The sequence below is a fragment of the Panthera pardus genome, unplaced genomic scaffold, assembly GCF_024362965.1.
Source record: "Panthera pardus isolate Hobbes unplaced genomic scaffold, ASM2436296v1 HiC_scaffold_20, whole genome shotgun sequence".
NCBI lineage: Eukaryota > Metazoa > Chordata > Mammalia > Carnivora > Felidae > Panthera > Panthera pardus.
The window spans coordinates 61,116,732-61,141,312 of record NW_026526766.1 but is presented as its reverse complement, the minus strand read 5'-3'; the positions used below and the strand labels follow the sequence as shown (position 1 = coordinate 61,141,312).

Below are 24,581 nucleotides of genomic sequence, written 5' to 3'. Positions count from 1 at the left end.
TGACGTAATGAACATGGTTTAACTTTATTTTCAGTGTATCCAATCTACTTGACCACAGTAACACTGAGAAAAAGCAAATGACCAATAATGTGGTAATTGTTAACATTTGTTGAGCACATGCTTAAGCCAGGTGCTGTTCTAGGACTTATTCTATGTACATCAACTCATTGGATTCTCATAGCAGCTCTATATGGTTGATAGAATTTTTCAGCCATATTTTAACAGGCAAAATGAGCTTAAACAAATAAGCTAGAAAACGGTGAATTCAAACCCAACCAGTCAGCTCTGCATTACTCACAGCCTCAAGTGTTGGTAGGTGAGGGCACGATAAAGGCAACTTCTATACATTTTCCAAGTCTGAAACACATAACAAAACATCTCGTTGCACCAAAAAGGAAAGGGAACTTTCCACCAACCAGTCTCTAACAGAATTTGCTGCTAAAGTACCGCAAAGGTACTTTGCAGGGTAATCTGATTATCCTCAGCACAAGTTCTCAAACTCTGCTGTTGGCCAACGTCCAGGACCCATCACTGAATACTCATCACCTCATCCATTCAGCCTCTTCGACTGACGGGCAAAACAACATCCAAATATTCATTGCACATCTGTGCCGGGCAGATTATACATTAGCAATTCAAATCTGGCCAGCGCACCGGCCATCCCTGCACATGCGTCTGTTTGGGTGAGATGCCTTGTTGTCTGGGACGGATAATAAGGCAACTCGGTCTAATCTTGAAGAACAATCAACCCATCTTGCGAAGGTGACTGGCTGTGTGTGTTCTTGCCCCGGCAGCGTTGGAACAATGGCCCCATAATGCACTCGACTCAGCTGGCGATGAAGTCCCATCCTGATTAGTAGCCGTGGCTGGTGTCAATCACCACGGGATGCACCATTGTCCTCTGGTCCCAACACCGTTTATTTACAGGAAAACAAAGGCTTTGGGGGGCTATGGCTGCTTCCCAGAGATTGCAAAATAGATTGAGCTGTCAAACGCACAAAGTAGATGAAGATTAATGAGTCGTGTGGACAATAAATGTGAAGAGATGACCATGAATATGCTAATGGGCATTATCCAGATACACCGTAATTGCTACCAAAATTAAAAGGTGGCATGAAGAAGATGGGTCACAAGGTGACAGGGAGATAATCTTGGATGCTTGAGACACTCACCCCAGATAAGACCCTCTACAGGTTTCCTTTCCCCGATTAAACCATCCCGAAGCATCATTGTTCTCAAGCTGTCTGAATAGCCTCCTTTTAAACAGGGACAGAAGGGGTGGGGTGAGGGGTAAAGCTGGAAAAGTTACTTCAGGGGAAGGTGCAATTCGTATAAGGAAGGTGCTTATCAAAGGCAAGAAACGACGGGCTGTCAGGCTCCCTCCGCACCCCCGGGGACAGAATGAGGGACGCCACTTCAAACTTGGGGACCCCCAGGCCAGAGCCGCAGAGATTATGACAGGCACCAGACTGTTATTAGATCACCTTTCAGGCAGGAGTGGGTCAGTTTTCAAAGTATTCCAATACACTGGTGATTTTTTTTAACTAGACATAACAGAGAAAATTGAAGAACATAATGTTTAAAAGCGAATGAAATTTTGTTTCCATGAACGATTTGATTGGGGAGAATCCTTACCCTGTGGATCTGTGGCGTGAGTGACTCTCACCCAACCCTGCAGCCAGTCCACACAGTCTTCCACGTGGCGGGACACTGTTCCCTGTTCCCATTCACCCCTGTCTTCCTTTCCATCCTCATGTCTGTGGATGGTGGCTAAGTTTGAGAAACAATATACTGGAAGTAACTCTCCGAGAGACCATGAACACTAAGAAGAGAAAATGGTTCTTGTTTCATAGTTTCTATCCTCTGGGGGATCTGGGACCTTGGACCTCATCCCCCGGAGGTCTATGGAGCATCACTCCTTGATGGGAAGAACTCTCCTCTGCTCCTTCAGGTTCGAGACCGAGCTCATATTCCCCGGCCCACCCCAGGGAAAGGGCTAGCAGGTTTCAGGAAGACGACAGAGGATAGAAAAGAGGAAGGATGGTCAGGAGAAAGAAGGGGTCCTAGGGACTGTCTGAGACTGACTCCGTCTGGGCTGAGATCTGCGTAACAGGAGAAAAAAGGGATTTTGCACAAAAGTCAAACAGCCTTACTGAAAGGGGTGGAGCAGAAGGTGCTGCCTGAGGTAACTTTGCGAGTTAGTGGTGTCTGCAAAATTAAAGGCAAAAGCAGGCAAAAGCGGGGCCCCTGGGTGGCTCAGTCGGTTGCGCGCTGGACTTCGGCTCAGGTCGTGATCTCACAGTTCGTGGGTTTGAGCCTGCGTCGGGCTCTGTGCTGACAGCTCGGAGCCTGAAGCCTGCTTTGGATTCTGTCTCCTTCTCTCTCTCCCCTCCCCACTTGTGCTCTGTCTCTCTGTCTCTCAAAAATAAATAAATGTAAAAAAAAATTTTTTTTAAAACAACTAAAGGCAAAAGGAATGACACATAAACCTCTTCTACTGTAGTTGACAAAGTTGTTTCCCATCGGGGTGAGGGTTAATTCTGAACCTACTTTGTGGGTACACTGGAATTGGACACTGACGTAAATGGATGGCAGATGGGGGAGAGGTTTCTCATTGTGGGCGTGGGAGGTTCGCAGGTGCTTAGTGCGCAATGGATGGGAGCTGGGGATAAGACTATGAATTCCTACTCAACTTAATATAAACAGACGGTCGCACATAGAGTACGTATAGGCGTGCGTATACACACAGGTTAGTGTACCCATGTACATCTTGTCTTCTCAGCTGAGAGGCTTAGGAAATGGCCAGAACCGTTCAGTAGCTACAAGCATACCTAGCACCCAAACCGTGGTTTCAAATACCATTCTCCAGTGAAAGGAATTGACACTCCTTAGAGAAACGGCCAACCCCAGCATGGTGCGGGAAATAGGTAAGATGAGCCTTGAACACCTTACAATGCCAAAGGTAGAAAGTGCTAACAAAACAAATTTTAAAGCCCACATTGATGGAGGGTATGCTAATGGGATATGGAAGCAACAAAATAAATAAAATAGTGCTGGATTATAATCCAAAATATAAAATAAATACCCATGAGCCCATACTGATCTGAATAAGTACTAAATACCTACATATGGAAGGAAGGAAGGGAGGAAGGAAGGGAGGAAGGAAGGAAGGAAGGAAGGAAAAGAAATTTTTGTGCAGAAGCTATCCCACCCACAAGGAAGTGAATCATAACTTCCTCTGTTAGTTGGGGAGCTATGCATGGCTCCTTCCTTCCAAAGACTACACAATGGAAAGAAAGAACAAAAGTGACTTGATAGAGGGGACTGTGTGGCTCGGTCGGTTGAGTGTCCAGCTCTTGATTTTGGCTCAGATCATGATGTCATGCGTTCATGGGATCAGGCCCCACATTGGGTTCTGCACTGAGTGTGAAACCTGCTTGAGATTCTCTCTCTCTCTCTCTCTCTCTCTCTCTCTCTCTCCCTGTGCCCCTCTTTTCCCACTCATGCTGTCTCTCTCTAAAAAAAAAAAAAAAAAAAAAAAAAAAAAAAAAAAAAAAAGAATCACTTGATAGTCGAGAAATATAACAAATACAACCTAGGCCAGCTGACCAAGGTCAACATCAACAGTGATCAGTCATGTTGATGGGATGTATCCTTGATATGATATGATGAGAAGGGCCACTTACCTCTGTGGTCTTCCTACCCCCAAACCCATAACCCCAGTCTAATCATGAGAAAAATATCGGAAAAGTCCCAATAGAAAGACATTCTATGCAACGTCCAATGAGTACTCCTCAGAACTAATCAAACACGAAGGAAGTCTGAGAAACTGTCATGGCCAAGAGGAGACTAAGGAGACATGACAACTAAATCCGGGATGGGGTCCTGGTACAGAAAATGGACATTGAGTATAATAGGTAAAAACAAAGAAATCTAAATAATGTTTGGACTTTAGTTAACAATAATGTATCAGTAACAGTTTATTAACTGTGACAACTGTAACATACTAAAGTAAGATATTAATAATAGAGGAAACTAGGGCGCCTGGGTGGCTCAGTTGGTTGAGTGTCCGACTCTTGATTTCGGCTTAGGTCACGATCTCACAGTCATGAGATCGAGCCCCATGTGGGGTTCTTCATTGAGTATGGAGCCTGTTTAAGATTCTCTCTCCCTCCCCCTCTGCCCCTCCCCCATCCTCTCTCTCTCCAAAAAAAAAAATAATAATAATAATAGAAGAAACTGGTTGTAAAGTATATGAGAATACTCTGCACCACCTTTGCAATTTTTCTGTATGTTTAAAATTATTCCAAGAGAAAGAGTATATTTGGAAAGAAAAGGAAGTTTGCAGCATCCCTTGTGCTTAGCTAATAGGTAAGACAATTCCTTTTAGTAATGGATCGTGCCTGCACGGCCTTCAGAGGTGGTGAGGTAGCAGCCAGAGTTCTTCATTGCAAGTGGCAGAAATCTACTCAGTAATTCACACCGACAAGGACTTTGCCGTAGGACGCTGAATAGCACACAGAACATACGAGAGGGCCTCAGAAGCCACGCAGCTGGGACAGTGTTGGAAACCATGTTCATCACTGGCCCAATGGAGACCCCACTGCTGCTGCCCCACTGAGGCAGCCGCCAGATCTGCCACCTCGGGAAACTGGCTGCCGTTGCTCCCGACGCCTTGCCGGAGGGGCTTCTGCAGGATCCCTCCTCCGCTTCAGCAGGCCACACTTCAAATCACGGGCACAAGTCTGATTTGGCCAAGCCCTGGTCATGGTCCTGCTTGGTGCAAAGGAGACAGGGCAGTGAATATTTGGCATTTTCAGTTTCTACAGTGGGAGGGTGTGAGGAGAAGACTATAGGAAGAAACTGAGGGCTGAGCTGGGTTTTTCTCCAGGATGTGATCAGTTGGCATTTCCTTTTGCTGGGTCAACGGGTAAAGCCAGGGGAACCTCGCTTAAGCAGGGGGAATGGTCAAGATTGAAAAGAAGCATCTAGGCTAGGCAGACCACCATCTACACTGTGCTAAACCCAACTTAGATGCAACCAAAATATTTGCTTTTCAGTAAAAACACTGAACGGGCGTGATGGATTGCATTGTGTTTCCCAAAATCCACATGCCGAAGCCCTAAGCTATAACTATATTTGGAGACAGGGCCTTGAAGGAAGAAACTGAGGTTAAATGAGATAATAACAGTCGGGCCCTAATCCAATAAGGACTGTGTCCTTATAAGAGACACAAGAAAGCTCCATCTGTCTCTTTGAGTGCGCACAGAGGAAAGGGCACGTGAGGACACGGCAAGAGGCAGGTGTCTATAAGCCAGAAAGAAAGGCCTCACAGAAACCAACATTGATGGCACCTTGACCTTGGACTTGTAGCCACCAGAACTGTGAGAAGGTAGAGAGCTGCTGTCTGAGCCTCCCCGGTCTTCAGCATGTTGTTATGGCAGCCTGAGCTAAGTCAACAGGTTGTCAGGGGAGTCATTCTGGAGAAGGCAATGCTCTTGTTTCCTTGAAGCTCTTGCCATGGTTTCTGTGGCATACTGTGAGGGGAATCACCATTGGACAGTAATCGCCTCCACTGAGCTGGGTCCGCTTCCTACTTAGGTGTCAGAGTTATTCACTCCAGTGGTTCCTGCACGTGGGAGAAGGGGAGGCAGGGGGGATGGGGTGACAAGCAGAGCTCCATCTTTGTTTTCTTTTTTAAAAAAATTTTTAATGTTCATTTATTTTTGAGGCAGGGGAGGGGCAGAGAGAGAGGGAGACACAGAATCCGAAGCAGGCTCCAGGCTCTGAGCTGCCAGCACAGGGCCCCATGCGGGGCTCCAACCCATGAACTGTGAGATCAAGACCTGAGCCGGGGGGACGCTCAACTAACCGAAACACCCGGGAGCCCCTAGAGCTCTAGCTTTGTAATTACACAACTCAGTTCAGAGTCTCTCTGCTCTGCCACTTTCTAGGTGGTGACATCAGGCAAGGTGTGTATCTGAGCCTTTGCTCTGGGATGAGAGCGTAAGCTCTTCCTGGGTAGCTTGGGTAGGGGAGTCAAAAGGGACCAGCTTCTCTTATGAGACATGATATTTGTTGTCACATAAGGGGAAGGTGCAAGGCAGCCCTGCTGAGCCCATGACTTTCTTTCCAACAGGACTCTGCTGTGCAAGCGGGTGCTAGGGGATGAACACAGTGCCATTGGCTACACGGAGCAAAGGTCATTTTTACTCCAGCCAATTCAAAACACAGCATCGGTGTCGATGACAACAAAACAGCTGAAAAGAGAGAGTGCGAGAGAGTCGTTTGAATATAGACTTAGATATTACAGAATTTGTAATGATTTTTCTTAGTAATAATAGCATATGGTGATACAGGACTATGTTCTTATCTTTAAGAGGTTTATGCTGAAATCCGTGGGGGGTAAAGAGTCACGTTGTCTGGAAATTACTTTCAAATGGCTTTGCAAAATAATTTTAAAAGAAATAGCAAAATAAAGCAAATATGGGGAAATGTTAAAGTAGGTAATAAAGCTCATGGAAATTGGAGCCCTTGATTTATCCATTTTTCCTCATCCACTCGCCCAAATCCACTCTCCAGTCTACCCGGCATATGGTGGACACTCGATATGTTTGGTGAATTAAAATTAGAAATAAAATCCGTTTTACCTGCTAACATTTGCATAGCTAAACAAAGATGTGGTTTCAAGCCATTTGCAAAGAAATACCCACAACTAATGACTTTCTTAAGTAAACATAATCTCCTTAAAACCACAATTGAACATTGATTTTTTTTTTTTTCCTCCCAGAGTCCAGTATCAAGCAACAGCCCGCTTGCCCCCTGTCCCAAGATGCTCCCACCCAACCCTGCATCCTCAGAAGACCCGGCTTCCTGCACCCCACGCACTTCTCCCAGGGCCGCGTGCCCCACTAGGGTCCCTTCCCCCGCAAGGTCTTGGGAACAAACCACGTGGGCAAAAGCAGTCTGTTGTGCTTTTTTAAAAAATGGTTTAAAAGAACTGGCATTGGAAAGCATTTATTTGCAACTAGCTTGTAAAAATTAAAGTAAATGGGAACATTACCCAAGAGGCAACAAACTCCATCTAGCTCATTGTTTGAGAACAAATCAGACATATAAAAAGCTCCAAACATTTTCAGATTCTTTCGTTGTTTCAATTCACCTGGTATTGTTTTTTCTCGTATTCCAAAGGAAATTTTGTCCATGATAGAAAAATCAGAAAACGAGGACAAAAATAAAGTCATCCTCACCCCAAGATGACTGTCACATTGCTGTAGGTCCTTTTGTATAATATAATAATAATAATAGATATTTCTGTTTAGTGGGTGCTCACTGTATAGGAGGCACATTTCAGTTCCCACAACAACAATATGAGATTTACCGATGCAGGAATTGAGGCTGGGAGAGGGTAAGTCACTTGCCCAGGATCACACAGCTGGGAAGCGTGGAACCAGAGGAAGACCTCCAGATCTGTTTACCTCCAAAGGCCGAACTTGTAACCACAGCTCTATACTCCCTCCCATAAATCTCTGTCATTTGTTTCTTTACAAAAACAAGATTATATCAGACAATCCCCTGCTGCTGGAGAGTAGCAACAGGCTTCCAGCTTGCAGTCGTTTTCTGTTGCTGCCGTGGCTTAAAACAACATGTATCTATTCTCTACTGCTATGTGTTCATACTATAAGGGCAGCCTGTGCTGGGGTCTTCCCTGGGGACCCCCAGTGGCTGGTCCTTGTCTGATCTGGGCATGTCAGGCTGATAACTGGAGACCTTGTGCAACCTGAGATCCCAAGGGCCTGTGCTTTGTGGTGCCCCTGTGCTAATCTCTCATCTATATAAACCAGAGAGCTCCCCCCAGACATTCGTCACCCCCTACCGGACATGTGGGAATTCCTAGATCTCTGTCCCAGCATCGAATATGAAGCCAGGGCACTACCTCTGCCCATTTCTGGAAGGTGCTGCCTCCCCACGCACCACTATCAGACATGGCATCGCACCGAAGGTGGACTCCTCTGAGAGGCTTAGAGCACCAGCCCCAATATTTTTTAACTCCTCCGAAATTAGCAGATGGTTTCCTCTACATGCACTTCCTCTCTGAGCTCCGGCCCCAAGGTGAAATGGTGCATCAGTCGGCTGTTGACACAGTATTGCTGCATAACAAACCACTTCAAAACTCAGTGGCGTCCGACGATAAGCATCTATTTTTTTCCCTCACGTGTCTGTGCTTTGGTGAAGGCAGCTCTGCTCCAGGCTGAGGGCAGCTGGGCTTGGCTCCAGACAAGGGCTGGATTCAGATTGGCTCCAGGTGACTCCATATTCTCCTTGGGAGAGCAGCTGTCAGAGACACATTCTTCCCACGGAAAATCAAAGAAGCACTAGAGAACACGAAAACACATGGCCTCTTAAGGCCTTGGCTCTTCTGTTCACATCACACTGGTTTAATCAAGCCCCTTGGCCAAGTCCAAGACCAGTAAGGCAGGGATGTAGGTTCTGTCATTCTGTGTACAGGGAGGTCCGCAAGACAGAGGGAGAGCGCGATGTTCAGGGTTTACCAGAAACTCAAAGGAAGGAGAAACTACCTCTCCCCAGGAGCCATTGAGAAGGCTTGAGAGACAAGAAGACCGTCGTGCTGTTTTTAAAAAATAGCAATTTGTGTACCAAATGGCTCAAAGAGGAAGGATATTCTGGGAAGAAGCTGCAGGTTAAGGGACCAAGAAGTGGAGAGTACGTACTGAGTCCCGAAAGCCTGGTGTGATGGGAAATGATCCTGGAGAAAGGGGCAGAGTCAAGTCACAGAGGATTTTATGACCCAGGCTAGAGCTTCTGAGGGTTCGACTTTGTTCGAGAAGCTATGAGGAGTCCGTGATGGATTGTAAACAAAGAAGAGGCCTGCCTAACCTCCCAGAGAGCTACTGAGTGAGAGGGCACACGTGGGTCTCCTCACCCCCAAAGCAATTCTCTTCCCAGGAGGACCCCCTACTTCCAGTCACCCGAGGCCCCAGACGCTGACACAGCTTTCTCTCCAACCCCCCAACGTTGAGCATCTCACAGCGGGGGCCTCACCTGAGTGATGGTGCAACAGGGCTGAGGGGGGATCTTCCAATGACCCTAGGAACAAGAACCTCCCTGTTTCACATGACCTACTTACAAAACTTGGATGGCTGTAGACCGTTGATATAAATTCTTAGTCTCTATCATATTTATTTTAGTGGGTGGCTAGGAATGTTTGAACAGCATACAAATTTACGGTCAGAAAATATTAGCTCCTAAACACTGCAACCCTGCACCCCAAATCACCTCTTTAAATTCAGATTGTTTCCCCATTTCCATCATCTGCAATCAGAGTTTTCATCTTGGACAGATTTTTACAGGTCAGCCCTACACCAGGGATTTATTTGTGCCCATAAACAAAACCCCGATATTAATCGCAAACTATTTCTGATTCTCAGTTAACGTTCTTAAACATCTTGTGTCCCAGGGGACTCTTTGCCCTGTCCTATGAAGATGATGTTTCAAGATTTATATTTCCCCAAGGAAGCGAGTAGATCATAAAACCTAATGTATTCCGTGGTTTGGAATGATAATTTCGCAAAGAGGTGAGGGAATATTTCACTGTGGATCATTACAACATCCATGTAAGTTGTTAATATAGTACTTACTACTTCCCTTTAAATATTCATCCAGCTCCTGTTTATGGAATAGCTCCTGTGCCCGTGGTGTTGGCTGTGGGTGGGTCATGCACTGGGGACAGGGACTAGAAAGGACAAAGCTGTGGACAGCTCCCTCACTTGGGAGGATGGAGGGCTGTGGATGGAGACAGAAGAAGCCCCTGAAGACAAAATGACCCGTCATAGACAGCACACTGGAGACCCAGAGGGGAGAGAGCTTTGGCAAGGAGAAAGAAGGGCGGGGAGCTCAGGATCCAGAACTGACACTTGTATGTGCCCCAGAGTGTCTGTCCCTGGAGACCTGGCCAGGTTGGGCAGAGGCACGTTTGTTTGTTTAATGGAATCAGAATCAGGAAATTTTAGCACCAATATGAACTCTGTGTGTATTTACTGAGACAGGGTGAAGAGACAATGGTTAGAGATCACCTAGTCTAACCTGCCCATTCCACAGATAAGAAAATCGAGGCTCAAAGGAAGAGGGAAACTCCCATCTCCAGGTGCATGGGGGCTATTCTTCATCCCCTCCCTCCAACTCCCACAGCAGTGATCTTTCTCTCTCAAAACAGCTCAGAGGACCGCAGGCTGGGAGATACTGCAATGGCAGAGCTGGGAGGGCGCTGGGAGGTCCAGAGGCACAGATGGTCACACGTGAGGTCACACTGTGAGGCGGTGTCAGAACCAGGGCCAGAGCCGTCACCCTGTGAACTACCACCTACCCTGTCCCAGCTTCCCTGCCTCCCTCCTGCCCTCGGAAGTAGGGACACAGTCACCTTCCGGGACACCCGAGGTCATGGTGGGCGGGCTCCTTGGCCTCCCCATCCTTCTCCGTGACCAGCAGGATACTGCCACTGACACCAGGAGGAGAAACAGCTTTGATCAAAACTTCTTCGTCATGCATCGTGTCCTTCAGAGCCCCTTCACTTCCCTCCTGTCATGGAAACCATCCCATTTTACAGAGGAGACAGTTCAGGCTGGGGAGGGTCAGAGCCCGAGTCTGAACCAGTCGTCTAGACTCCCCGGATCTGGTATCCTGGTACCTAAGGTGCTATCCCTAAACTAGGCTGCTCCCTGGGATTGGAATACGCCGCTTTGAAGACGTTTAAAAGATGGGGGGGAGAGAAGTCCCCACGAAATTTCAGTGACAAAGTCCTCTTCCACAGCCTCCCAGATGTCCCAGGCGGATGCCCCAGGATGCAGCAATAGCCGCTGTGTGGGCGACTGTCGCCCTCTGGTGGCCAAAGGACGAAGTGCTTCATAGCCAACTGAGAGAACAAAGACGCGTGTCTCCAGGTCTCCTCCACCCGCCACGGCAAAGTGTCCGTCTGGGGACAGCTTTTCATCCCGGGGGCCCTGTCCTTGGCTGCCGTGGCTCTACTGATGGAGGAGATGGGCGTCAGCTCAGGAGGGAGCTGCCGGGGCCTGGTTGACGGGCTGAGTCTGAGGACTGAGGTGAGGATGGGGCTTGCCTGTTGCCAGGCAGGCACTTGCCTGTGGGTGCTCGCTGCTCGCCAGGCGTCGGTCGCCCTCAGAAGCCCCCAGAAGCCCCCAGAAGCCACCCGCCTGCCCCTCGGCTGCCGCTGAAACCCGACCTCAAGGCCCAGCTCTCGCCCCCTGCAGGAAGCCTGGCTGGCTCCCGCCAGCTCTCCCAGAGCAGGTGACAGCTGGGTGACACCTCCGCTTCCTCCTCCGCCCCGGGGTCAGGGTGAGTGGGGACTGTTGGCTGATGTCTGCTCCACTTTCAAATCTCCGAAGGCAGGGGCTGGTCTCGTTCACCTGCTGGAATGAGGCCAGGCCCAGCCTGGAGTGAGTGAGCGTGTTTGTTCAACGGGAGAAAATTTCAGCCCAGCCCCACTTTGCTGCAGGTTTGCGGAGGAGGCCACAGAAGGAATTTCTGGGTAGTGGGGAGAGTGGGGAGGACTGAACACGTGACCTGTGGTGCTAGTCTCTCCACCCCCGCTGCCCTGGGGAGTCCTCAGGGCCCCGGCTGTTTGGCAGGTGTCCTCCAGGCCAGCCTGGGGACGGAGTCAGAAGGAGCTGGGGTGGATTCGGGGGGGAGGGGGAATATCGGTGCCTCTATCTTGTCATCTGTACAACAGGTGCAGCTAATCCCGATTGACAGCTCCCAAACATTCAGTAAGACAACTGATAAAAACCCGTTAACACCACGCACAGTCTTGCTGGTAATTTCTGGGTTCTGAGCCCTGGATAGGCCTTTCCGACCAAATTGCTCACTCCGTCACAGCTGTAGCCACACAGGGTGGTGGTCCAGAGTCCAGTCAGGGAACCAGGCAGGTTGCCTGAGTTTGAGTGTCTGCTCTGACTTTTTTCAGCGCTGGCACCTCGCGCAGGCTATCCAATTTCTCTGTGCCTCTGACAGCCCGTCCAGAAGAGGGCGCTGAAGCAGCCAGCGCTCACGTCATGGGAGAGTTCTAAGCATCCCAAGAGTGAACGCCTCTAAAGAGGTAAGAACAGTAGCTAGCACTCAGGAAAGGTTCGGAAAAGCGAGCTCTCTCCGCATTACTACGTACAAGCTGATTGTTGTGAGCCTGGCTCAGCCCAGAATGGTGTGGCTCAAAGATGGAGCTGAGCTGCCTTTTACAGAAAAATTGATCTTTCTAACGCACGCACTTGGGATAAGCTTCTTCACCCTGTGGCCCACACGCCGTTGGAGTGAGAGGAAAATCATAGCATGCCTTGAAGACGTTTTGTTGCTCTAATGTTTATTGAATTGATTCATTAGGTAGTTCTATTTTCCTCTACCTAGATTTACCCTGTACGTGTGGACTTGTAAAGGAGGCAAAAACCTTCAACCGAAACGCTGGCTGCGATGTCCAACCTATGACGGCACCGAGAAGAGACCAGTGGCAGTTATAGGAGCCATACATCTGCAGAGAGGCCTGAAGACCGTTGTGTTAACCCAGCACCATTTAATATTTTCATTAATGACTTGAAGGATGGAATCGAGACCCAGCTAATCAGATGTCGGCATGATACAAAGCTGGAAGGGATCTTAGCTACTCGGGAGGACAAGATTAAAATACAATCCAAGCTTGACGAATTGCAGAGGTGGACCTAAATCAATAAAGAGAACGGCAATAAAGATAAATGCAGGCTGCCGTGCACAGCGCCTAGGAAATTATCCGGGTACCAAATGGCGATGAGCGAAATGAGTTTTGAGGGGGCCAGCAGGAGCTCACCTGGAGGTGAATTCATCAAGTCATAGTATTTGTAAAGTGGAGGGTCGGCTCTGTCGTCTAGCGGACCTCAAACGCCAGTGAGTTTTGAGAATTACCAAGAGAGCTTGGGAAAATGCAGATTTTCAGGCCATGGACCCAACATTACATTTAGTAGGCCCGCAGTGAGGCTAGGATGATTTTGATGCGGGCAGTGCTCTGAGAAAGCTAGAGCCTGGCAGGTAAGGAGGCAGCCTCTGACCACATCGCTGTGTCCCAAATGTTTACTCTAGAACCCTTGTCCCACGGCATGCTCTGCAAGAAGTGATTTCCATGATCAAATAAGCTTGGAAATGCTCCCTTTTAGAAAGGAAAACAAAAAATCATAAGGTATGTGAGCATGTTTATGACTCCAATTTTTTTTTTTAATTTAAATAAACAGCACTTAACTTGTTTTAGTCCAGAGTTTCCCAGCCTTTTGGCCAAGGAGCCATTTCTTCGTGTAACACAGAGCGACGTCTTGTGGAACGCACTTCAGAAAATGGGATTCCTGTTCAAGTCCCTCCCTCATCACGTTCTCTGGATTTCTGAGTCCTTTTCAGCACCCTGCACTGAAACTTATCCGGGGAGCTGGAACTTGAAATCATTTTAAATGCTGCTCTGTCACACTTCCCTGGGTCTGAACTTCCCTTTAACGTTTAAAGAGAGGGTGGAAGAAAATTTGCTAGAGGCTTTTATTGCCTGTTAATAGTGCACCACGTACTCCAGACTAAGAAGGGGAGGGAGGGAACTTTCCCTTCTTTGTTCACTGTCTTCCTTGAGCTTGTGTCCAAAACTGCTAGTTGCCTCCCCATGGCCCATTCTCTTCGCTCTCTTAGTAATCAGAATCTCCAGAGTGTTGAATGCGGCCATGTGTCTCGCTTTAAAACCACATTTCTCAGCCTCCTTTGCAAATGAGGTGGTCAGTCAGATGTATGCAGAAGTCGCTGGGGAGATTTCTGGGGAATTACTTTAAAAGGAACTTACACATTCAGAAGGCACCCTTTTTGCTCTCCCTCACTTCCTTCTTCTTCCTGCCTGGAACACCAATATAGTAGGAGCAGTGGCAGCCCTCTTGGGCCATGAGGTAAACTTGCAAATGGAAGCCCCTCACTAAGTAAGGATGGTAGAGTAGCAAGCAGATTTTGATGGCATATGGTGAAGCCCCCAGAGCGACCCTGTGCTAAGAGAGAAAAAAAAATGCAGCCCTGTTTGGTTTAAACCATTGTTTTTCAGGTCCTTGAAAATGCAGTTAAATGCAACTTTGAATTCACAGAGAGTAGAACCATCAAAACCTTTCTGTCATTTTCCACACATCTTAGTCATGCTGGGCTACTATCCTGACCCTATCCCTACGTGTCCTTGCTGTGTGTGTGTGTGTGTGTGTGTTCTCGTCCCATCTTTGGCACAAGGCAGTTATGTTGCTTGGATCCAGCAGTTTCCAGTGCGGCCATGCCTGTGTCTTTGGCTACCTCTCTCTTTTCTCCTTTATGGGAATTAAGCGCAGAATGGAATCCACTTAGAATGACATTTTTGAGAGCTTCACGTCATTCTAGAATGAACTTCCCTTTTGGGATCCCTGTCCCTAGAACACTTTTTTCTGAAGTTTTGTAACCTGCATTCCTGTGTGAAACCAGTGAGTGGCTCCTGAGACAAGGGAGGCTGAAGAGAAACTCTATCGCAAGTCTTCCTTTGTATCACCCATGAGATTTGCTGAAAAGGAGAGTCATGCAATTGCAAAGAAAAACTAGAAATGAGCATAATCCTTTTTTTTTAATGTTTATTATTTTTGAGAGGGGGAGAGAGAGAGAGAGAGAGACAGAGCACAAGCTGGGGAACAGGAGAGAGAGACACACACACAGAATCCGAAGCAGGCTCCAGGCTCTGAACGGTCAGCGTGGAGCCAGACACTGGGCTCGAACTCTCGAACCACGAGATCATGACCCGAGCCCAAGTCGGGCACTTAACCGACCGAGTCACCCAGGTGCCCCGTGCATATCAAGAGTCAAGATACACGTGCTTCACTCCAGGAATGGATGAGACAGCAGAAGGGTCCCCTCTGCAGCCTATGTCCTCTGTCTCACTTGGCTGCCTCCCAGGGCCAGGGGGCACCAGATCTGCTGGTCTGGGCTGCTCAGCTTTATAAGAGGCCCTCCCCTGCTTCCCTCTACACCCCCCCCCCCCACCGGCTTCCCCCCTCTCCCCCCGGAGCAAGGCTGTGTTTTGCTGTGTAGGTGCCTCTGCCAAAAGGAAAAGGGAGATCCCCGGGAGTTCCCCTTTGCTTCTGGCCATGTGGCCTCCAGAGCAACACGAAAGTCTTTGAGCTTTTCCCGTCCGTCCCTTGACTGGGACATCCATTTGGAAGGGGCTGTTTTCCAGGATCAGGCCTAGTGAGGCTGTTGCATTTTCTGAGAGACTCACATGGGAGACTCCTGCGAGAAGGGACTCACATCCAGTGAATGCCTGGTGGCCCACCGGTGCACGTGTCACCTGTCACCTTCACTCCAGCCTTGTTCTCATCCTCTTATTGATCCCCGGAACCAGCCTCACTAACTTTGCCACAAGGCCTCTTAGATTTTCACATTGCAACCCCGATGTACATACCAAACCCACACACGGTCTATTATTTTCTCCCAACATACAGGCAACCTGTCAGCAACTTGAGATGTGCAGGAGCCTTGCGTCGTGGATCCTACATCCCCAGTGCCTCTGGGTGATTGAATAAAGGAACGGACGAATGAGTGAATGCTGAATAAATACCGAACACATTAAATATTTATAAACATGCATAAACTGTGTCCCTGCCATAAGGGAAAAAGGTGAAAGTGAGTCTCACAAGGTTTTACTCAAGGATAATCAGACTCTCATCCCTGATAGTCAACACAAAAGCCACCCCGCTCTTTCCTACCCTGGGTCCAGATTATGTCTTCTCCTTGTAAATAAAACTGTTCCCCCTACAACGTCATGAAACACAAGAGGTAGGCATCTAATATATCAAGTCATTTTTTCCAACCTACTCCCTGGATTGCGTATCAGATGTCCTGGGTTTTGTTTTCGGCATCCTTTGGCCAAATAAACCAGTCAGGGCTCAATTCTCCAATTGACTGGATGTCTCAAGGAACAAACCCTCAAATCTGATTACAGGAAAATTCATTACTTTAAGTCTTCCCTCAGGGTTCAGAGCTCATAAAAGAAACCTCCAGAGGCCCCGGCTTAAGGGAAGAGAGGTCCCTGTGCTGTGAATCTACAGATCGGCAATAATTAACCTGAACTAATTATGGTCAAGCCCCCGGTCAGTCCCCCCAGATCAACGCTGTCCCCTGACACGCTGGTGTCCAGAGCAAGAACTTTTCCCTCAAACACAAAAGGAACATTCAGTAGATCTTGGTATAAAAGAGCATGACCTGAATAGGATCCTCTACCAGGCAAAGCTGGGGCCCTGGAGGCTCCCCAGCAGAGCCACAGTTCCAGCCCCTGGAAGGGAACCGGGAAGGATGCTTCCCTGGACTCTACTGCCAGATCCGGAAGGGTTTTACCACAAACACAACCACAGATATCGACACAGAAAGACAGACAGCAAACCGGGATAGACGTGCACATTTTATTTAATATGTTAAAAGATGAAATGAAAAAAAAAAAAAAGGAATGCTCCAAAAGAAAAAAATAGTTATAAGGAAAGATAGTTTGCCAAGAAACAACAGCCAGTCAACACAATCAACGTGGTTTTTTAAAGGTCCAACCTCACCCTAGAAATAAACACACGAAAAAAAAAAATCAAACAAACACGGAAAGAACGTTTTCTTTTGAGATCAGTAAAGTGGTTTTTTATGTTAAGGCACATATTCACAAGGGGGATGAATGGGGCACCGCCCTCCACTGTTGGTGGGAATAGATTCTGTACCTTTTGGAAGGCAATTTGGCAACAGGTAACAGAAGTCTTCAAATATGCGTATCCTTTAACCTTGTCACTTAACAACTTTATCCTGGAGGCAGTGGTCCTCAAGCAGGGGCAATTTTGCCACCCAGGGGACACTTGGCGATCAACAGATATTGATCGTCAGGATATCGGCAGGGGGGTGGGGGGGGTGGGGAGCAGTCTGCTAGTGGCATCTAGTGAGTAGAGGCCGAGGATGCTTTAAGCATTCTACAAGGCACAGGTCAGCGCCCAGAACAAGAATTATCGGTCCGAACATCAGAAGTGTCACTGTAAAGAAGCCTCCTTGCCTTAGCGGAGAAACTCAGGGGAGTCCACAGGGATATATATATATATATATATAATACTAAAATACTAAAATACTAAAAACAGTCCACGTCAGTAGAAGACTAGTTAAATAAATCATACTTCGTGCATATGCTAGAATACCATAAAGCCACTGAAAATTAAATAAATCTGTGTTTACTGACATGGAAATACATTCATCCTATGGTGCCAAATGAGGATATCTGGTTTCAAAATCAATGCCTGGTGTGATAATACTTTTTCAGTACGTATATGTATAGAAAAAAAATCAGAATGCTTTTAACCACCATGTCCCATGTTCGATGGTGATTTTCTCTAGGTGGAAACATGATACGTGATTTTAATTGTTTCTTGTAGCTTATCGGTGTTTCCTATTTTTCTTCCAAGAGCACAGCCAGCGGGGACCTTGTAATACAATGCTCGAGACCAAGGATTTTAGAGTCAGACGCTGACAGTGTGGCTGGGTCCTTTCTCAGCCATACGCAAACCTGAAAGATCCGGTGCCAGTGAGCTTGTATTCCCAATTGCCAACAAGCAACTGGGCTGCTCCCCGTAGACAGATGCACCCCAGTCCCCATAAAGTCATCTCAGGGCAGGTCCATATTTTCCTTTTCTTTTCCTGGAAATCACCCAAAGCACCAAGTTTTTATTAAGCGTGGAGACATTTAAGATTCCAGAAGCAACCTTGTAGGTACGGGCAGCCCAGAGCAGGGACATAAAGCAGGAGGCTGAACAGGAGAAACATGAAGAAGCGGAGAGAAAGCCACCAAACACAATTCTGAAAACGCGAGACAGCCCGACATGCAAGACTGGAGGAGCATATTTAGAGCGATGGGAAAGCAGGGGTTATCGGCTAGCCAAAGGACACTTTATGGACACTGTTTGGTTTGAAGAAACAGAGGAGGCAGGCTAAATGAGAGGTCACCCAGACTGAAACAGTTGAGGAGAATGCATCTGCGTGGCAAGAACAAACACTGCTTCCCTCCACGAAAGAAAAACAAATAAAAACCAGCTTCTTACCTCCATTGGCTTCAGAGCAATAAAGCCTAAACAAACTCATGTACGATACCTCGCATTATTTTTTATAAAAAAAATCATTGCCCTGGGGACATAGTGGTGAAGCAATCAGACGTGCTTCCTACCTCTGCAGACCTCCCAGTCTGGTGGGGAGCCAGAGGTTAGTCAAATAATTCCACAAACTCCAAATACAATACAGGGGGTAAGAGCTTGGGCTTTAGAGGTAGACAAACCCAGAATCTACCCCCTACTCCTCCATGAAATCTCTGAGACTCTTTGCTTACATGCCAAATGGGGAAATACAACAGCACCTCCCTCATAGGATCGTTGTGGGGTTTACCAAAGGTAATGCATATAGGTCAGCAGAGAGTCCAGCACATGGCGGGTGCTTGCCACTGTCAGTGTTAACTGACAATATCAGTAGCCGCAATAAGCAGCAGCAGCAGTAAGAGTACTATGAAGGGAAAACGGAAGTTGTAAGAGCTTCACAGCAGAGTGGGAGCAGGTCTCTTTGAGATGGTAAGTCCCGAAAGCCAGAGGAAGCAAAAAGAACATGAGTCCCCGGGAATTTACAAAAATCTGGGGGATGATTTGGATTCCGCCAGTGCACGGCACCAGCATTCTAGCTGAGCTTAGCTGGATCTCAGGGGCCAGGAGACCCAGGCTGACATCTGTGCCTATTATAAAGCAGAGGGCCCCGACCCCCGCCCCCACCCCATTCTGCCTCTCCTGTCAGCAGGTGCGAGCAGCCTGGCAGGGGCTAATGAAATGTTTACTGAAAAGATTAGCTTGTCAGTGGAGCCTGGACAGATGGCTATTGATCCTCTGCTCGTCTGTCATCCCTATCCCATCTGAGACTAGGTGTGGGAGCAGGTTCTCTGTGACCCAGAACTCAGGGTGGGGGCTCAGGTCCCAGGTACAGTGGCACACGGGAAAAGGTGTTTGCAATGTGAGAAGGTCTCTTAGATCTATGGCATGGTCAGAGTGGTCTCTGAGTCCCTGGAAGCCCCCTCCTCTTGGGTCACGGAAAGAACATAGGAAATAACAGACGGGTGTTCAAATTGATTATTTTGTGACCTCGGACTCTGTGAGACTCGATTATTCTCATCCATAAAATGGGAAAAATAGCACCTACCTCACGGAGGTGTTTCAAGACCTAAATCAGGAGGTAGCTATCAAAGTCCTAAGAACTGACATTGTTGAAAGGATGTTTGATTTTTAGAAATGAGAAAAAGGAGCCCACAGTGAGAACTCTTGCCTTAGTCCATGAATTTCTCCAATGTGGAACGCCATCTGGTGGTCTTGAGGAGTCTGGCTTGTAGGATGTTCTAAAGAGCTTGCCCAGTGACCCGAGGGTGGTGCTGAGCCACTGAGGGGAGTGGCTTGATACACTATGGGTTTAGGAAGACCACTGTGGCTGTAGGGGGACAAGACTGGAATTTGTCACAGCTAAAGAAATGGCAGTAGGAACACAGAGGCCCCTTGGAGACTGAATGTATAGGCCTTGACGATTAACTGGCTGATTGGACATGAGAGATGGAGGCATGGACGACCCTCAAGTGCACGGTGACCCTGTCACCCTGTCACCCTGTCAACGAGTGGAGTCGGGAGGCCCCAGGGAGAAGCAGGCAAGGGGAAGACAATGAGCTTGTTTTGAACACAGGGAGCATGAGATGCCTGTAAAACTCCCAAGTAAGATGTCTCCAGGGTGGTTGGCTATGAGCCTGAGGCTCAGGAGTCAGATCTGGATTCCATACAATTCAGGAGTCCTCCTCCTCCTTCTCAAGGTCATCATCACCATCATTTGGTTGGTAATGGAAGCCACCATCAAGGACGGTGCTCCCAGGAGGATGCCTGATGGGGAGAGAAGGGGCCTGAGGGGACAGGCAGGAAGAGATGCTTGTAAAGGCAAGAGAGGTTTCATGGAAGCCAGGAAAGAGTGAGTTTTAGGAAGGGGGGGGGGGGTGGTGGGGGTAGGCAGTGATCAACTAGAAAATTCTACAGAAAGGTCATATTTTTTTTTAAACTCTAAAATATGTCTTCTGAATTTAGGAACAAGGAGGTCGTTTTCAACTTAGGAAAGAACGTTTCTGTGGGGCAAGTGAGAGTGGATGGGAGGTGAGACTATGCAATGAGGGGTAGATGGCTCGACAGCCAAGGAGAGGAGAGAGGGGGGCTGCTGGCTACAGGGCGCTCAGGAGAGCAGGCTACTCCAGGACTAGGACTGGGTCACTGGGGACTATTGCAAAGTGAGGGAAGAATCCAGGACAGAGAGAGGGTTGAGACAGGGGAAAGGAACAAGACCCCAGAGGGCCACAGACTCAGGGCCCCCAAAGAGGCCTCAGGGAGCCTCTACACCTAAAAAGCAGCCCCAGGACAGCTGAGCCCCACCATAGAGGAAAGGACCCTAAGCAGAACCCCACCCTCACCTCCCTTCCCCTCCTCATCCTCCCTTCCCCTCAAACACCCTATCTTCTTGGAGCAGGAGGTGAGTCTGTCTGACAAGGACATGGAGGGATGAGGTAGGGACTTAAAACGAGGAAGGAACTTGTAAACAGTCTCTATGGGGCTGGAAGAGGGAGTGCGGACTGGGGCTCAGGAAAGGGAGGAGGGGCCAGTGGAGGCCCCCTGGGATGGAGGCTTCAGAGGAGAGCAGGAAAAGAAGAGCTAGGCTGAGCAAAGATTCAGAGCAATGATTCCTGGCGGGATCTGAGACCAGACAGCGGGAATTGAGGGGAGGAGGGTCTGCGAGGACCCCCAGATTGCCCGGCTGGAGGAGGAAGGTGCCAGTGCACCCAAAGGTGCACACGGGGACAGGCAGTGAGAGCAGGCTGCCTGGGGACACCGCTGCCACTGTCCACAGCAGCCTCTTGCTCTGCAGCGACATGAACGGTGACACGCCCTGGCACCCAGAAGCAGAGGGGACTCTGCTCAGCATTTCAAGGCGGAGCGGAGGGAGGAGCAGGCGGGGGAGCAGCCCGCCGCTGACGGGGGGACTCCAGGCAGTGCTCTTCCTTTTCCTCAGCCTCAGTTTCCCCGTCTAGACAATAAGAAGAGCGCTTCCAGGAACCTCTTCGGACCCCCCTCCCCCACCCCGGTCAGTGGGGACATTCTGCAGAGGGGAAGTTTTATTCCAGTGTGTGTTTTACAGCCTGGGGCGCTGGCGGGGCTGGGCGGGCGCAGAGCAGAGCCGGGACTCGACCAGATCTGAATGTGCCATGTGTCCCATTCATTAATGGCTCCTTTCAAGGTTATTAAGTTAGACTAGGTGGGTGTGTGGCCTTTCTTTCTATTGCCCTTCCAATTAACTGGCACTTTGCTTGGGAAATGTTAATTTGGAGGGTGAAGGAAGCCAGGCCAGGGTAACAATGCTCCTCTAACACAGGTTAATTGCTGGTAAGCTTTACAACGTTACAAGGGCAGCTCTGGTTCCCAATGATTAATGGCTGAAAACCTGGAGGGTCAGCAGAAGCTTAACCCCTCGGTGACCTAGATAAGGGCGGAGAAAAATCCCAGTGGGTCGTCCTGGGTTTGTGAGTAAGTCTGGAGGTGTGTCCCTCGTGGGTGAGACGAGCCATTTGGACCCCTTCCATTGGTTGGTCCTGAGAGTCAGGCATCCATCAAGAGAATGTTGGCAAAAATGCTTCCTGCCACCATAGCCTCCGCTAGCACCTCTAGTCCCTCACAATTACCGTTTCTTTTGTGCTGTAAGAACAGTTAAGATTTACTCTCATAGTAACCTTCAAGTATGTAGTACAGTATTACTAGCTATAAGCACCTTGCTCTACATTAGAGCCTCCAAACTTGTTAACCTCATAATCAGAAGTTATAAGACCAATATCTTCCTTTGACCAGTATCTTCCCATCCCCCCCCCCACTACCATTCTTTGTTTCTATGAATTTGGCTTTTTAAAATTCCACATATACATGATTTACATATGAAACACATATGCAGAATCAGTCTTTCTCTGTCCAGCTTATTTCACTTAGCATAATGCCCTCGAGTTTCATCCAAGTTGTTGTGGATGGCAGGATTTCCTCACGTCTCATAGCTAAATGATATATCTTATTTATCTTATATACATGTACTATAGAAAATAAAAAATGATATAGTAAATAAATAATATATATAGTAAAATAAATAAATGAGATATATCATTTGCTGTGTGTGTGTGTGTGTGTGTGTGTGTGTGTGTGTATCACATCTTCTTTATCCATTCCTCTGTTGAAGGACATTGGTTGTCACAACATTCGGTTGTGTCCACATCTTGGCCACTGTTAATAACGCTGCAGTGAATATGGGAGTGCAGGTATCTCTTTTTAGATGCTGTTTTCATTTCCTTCTGATATAGATCCAGAAGCGGGATTGCTGGATCATATGGCAATTCTAGTTTTAATTTTCTGAGGAAACTCCATGCCATTTTCCATAATGGCTGTACCATTTGTGGATTCTTTCAGTGCATTACCTATCAATAAATAAGGTTTTTCAAAGGATATCGGTTCCACAAGCAGCTCCTCCACACTCTTGTGAGTGGAGCGTGTAGTTTTGAGCTGGGCAGGGTTCAGATAGGCAGGAGGGGTGAGAAAAGTCAGGAAGACACAGGTGTGACAATACCGTGCTGGCCCAGGCTGCACAGGAAGCGGCCCTAATAGATTGTCTCTCTGTTCTGAGACTGATCCCACCCACCTCTCCCTCCAACACACAGACCTTTTCCGTTTCCCACCAAGCTTGGTAGATTCCTGGCTTCTCCCTTCTTTTCAGAAAGGGTAGAAATAGAAAGTTCAGGATAGATGCCGTCCCGTTTCCAGTGCTTTCTCTCACAAGATCAATTCAGGGCACTGGAACCCAGCACGGGAGTGGCAGTGGGCGGGGGGAAGATGGGCAGAGAGAACAGACCTTACAAGGAGGCCTTGAAGAGTCAGCTCATTGTTGAGCTGAAACGTCTGCGTTTGGAGCTTGTGGAAGCAGCACCAGGGCTGAGATAACAGGGTGCCCGCTGGGCATCCCCCAGAGCACAGCTTCTATCGTGCAGACCCCTGGAGATGAAGGATGGAGGGGGAAATGAATTTGCTGGAACTTCTCACAATGATTATTCTGTGTGGTTACAACATTTCAATAAATGTCCTTTTTTAGAAGGGGGAGGAGTAATGAGTCATCTGGGGGACGTATTTGGGTAAGAAGCTGTCTCAGAGTAGAGAGGGTTTGGTTTCACTAGGGGGGCAGTGTGCACCTTTGGAGGCAGAGATCAGTCTGTCAGCACAGAAGAGAAGCTGGAACAATCCTCCTTTTCAGAGCTCAGTCTCTTCAAAAAATAGCTGCTTGGTTTAATATCATTTATGTGGAAAGGGACAGGGGGCTATATATATGTCTGTGTGTATGTGTGTGCATATACGCATGCATGTGTGGATATATATGTTAGTCCCTGCATGAAAGGTTCCTGGAAGGATCCAGCGGTATGTTCACACTGGTTGCCTCCAGGGAGGACCAAGTAGCCCAGAAATTCTTCCAGCTAGGAGATAGGATAGGCTGCTGTAAGAAGTGACCCCAGGATACAAGGCTGAAACAAGAGAGCATCTCATTTCTCTCCCACATACGAGGCTGGCATAATGGCAATGAAGTGTCAGGAACTCCCAGGCCCCTTCCATTCTGTTGTTCTTCCATTCCTACGGCGTTGCCCTCCTCTGCATGGACAAGGATGGCTCCCCACCAAATCTGCATTCCGGCCAATAGGAAAGGGGGAAGCAAGGAATTGGCAGGCACATCCATGTCTTTCAGAGGAGCCCAGGAATGTTCAGCACACAGTTTCTGCTCCCCTACCATTGTCCAGAACCCAATCACTCGGCCACACCTAGGAGGTACCCTCCTTAGTTGAGTAGTCATGAGATGAGCCCCGCTAAAATCTGGGGCTTTATTTCTAGTGGAAGAAGGAAAGAACAGGCAGAAGGGGGCAACTAGTGGTCTTTATCTGCAACAGGATGAAAAGGGCATTTTCACTTTATATATCCATCTTATACCTTTGGGACCATGTGCATCAAGACAAAATTTGAAGTTTGAACAATACATTGCATTGGAAGTCACAAACCGAGCACATGTGTCCACCTCTCCACTAAGCCATGGGCTCATTAGAATAAGTATAGGGTAGTTTTTAAAGACTTAAGTCATATTGCTGCTAGAAAACAAGAGAGGGTGGCAGCAGATCGGAAAGTCTGAGAAAATGCAAGAAGCTGGAAGTAAATGGGAATGGAGTCACTGAGAGAGAGCAAAGATAATCCATAGCACCAAACTCCAGGACCAAGAACTTTCCTTCTCAAGTGAGTTCCAGAGAAACTCTCAACTCAGACCCAAGAACTCCAAAACAGAAACACAGGACATCACCAGAATAACGGAGCAAAGGACTACATTCAGTACATGGGCCGGTAGGGACCCCCCACCTTTCCCCCTCC

General features: G+C 48.0%; 1 long non-coding RNA gene across 2 annotated transcripts; it reads right to left on the bottom strand.

Moving 5' to 3' along the window:
- On the bottom strand, positions 1-9,607 carry LOC109270082 (uncharacterized). Of its 2 annotated transcripts, XR_002081412.2 has the most exons (3): positions 8,216-9,607; positions 1,636-1,822; positions 1-985 (listed from the first exon to the last, which is right to left on the bottom strand). It is a non-coding gene; the product is annotated as an uncharacterized LOC109270082 (long non-coding RNA). The 2 variants fall into 2 exon arrangements; XR_002081413.2 differs by lacking the exon at positions 1,636-1,822.
- Between the last annotated feature and the right edge of the window lie 14,974 nt (positions 9,608-24,581).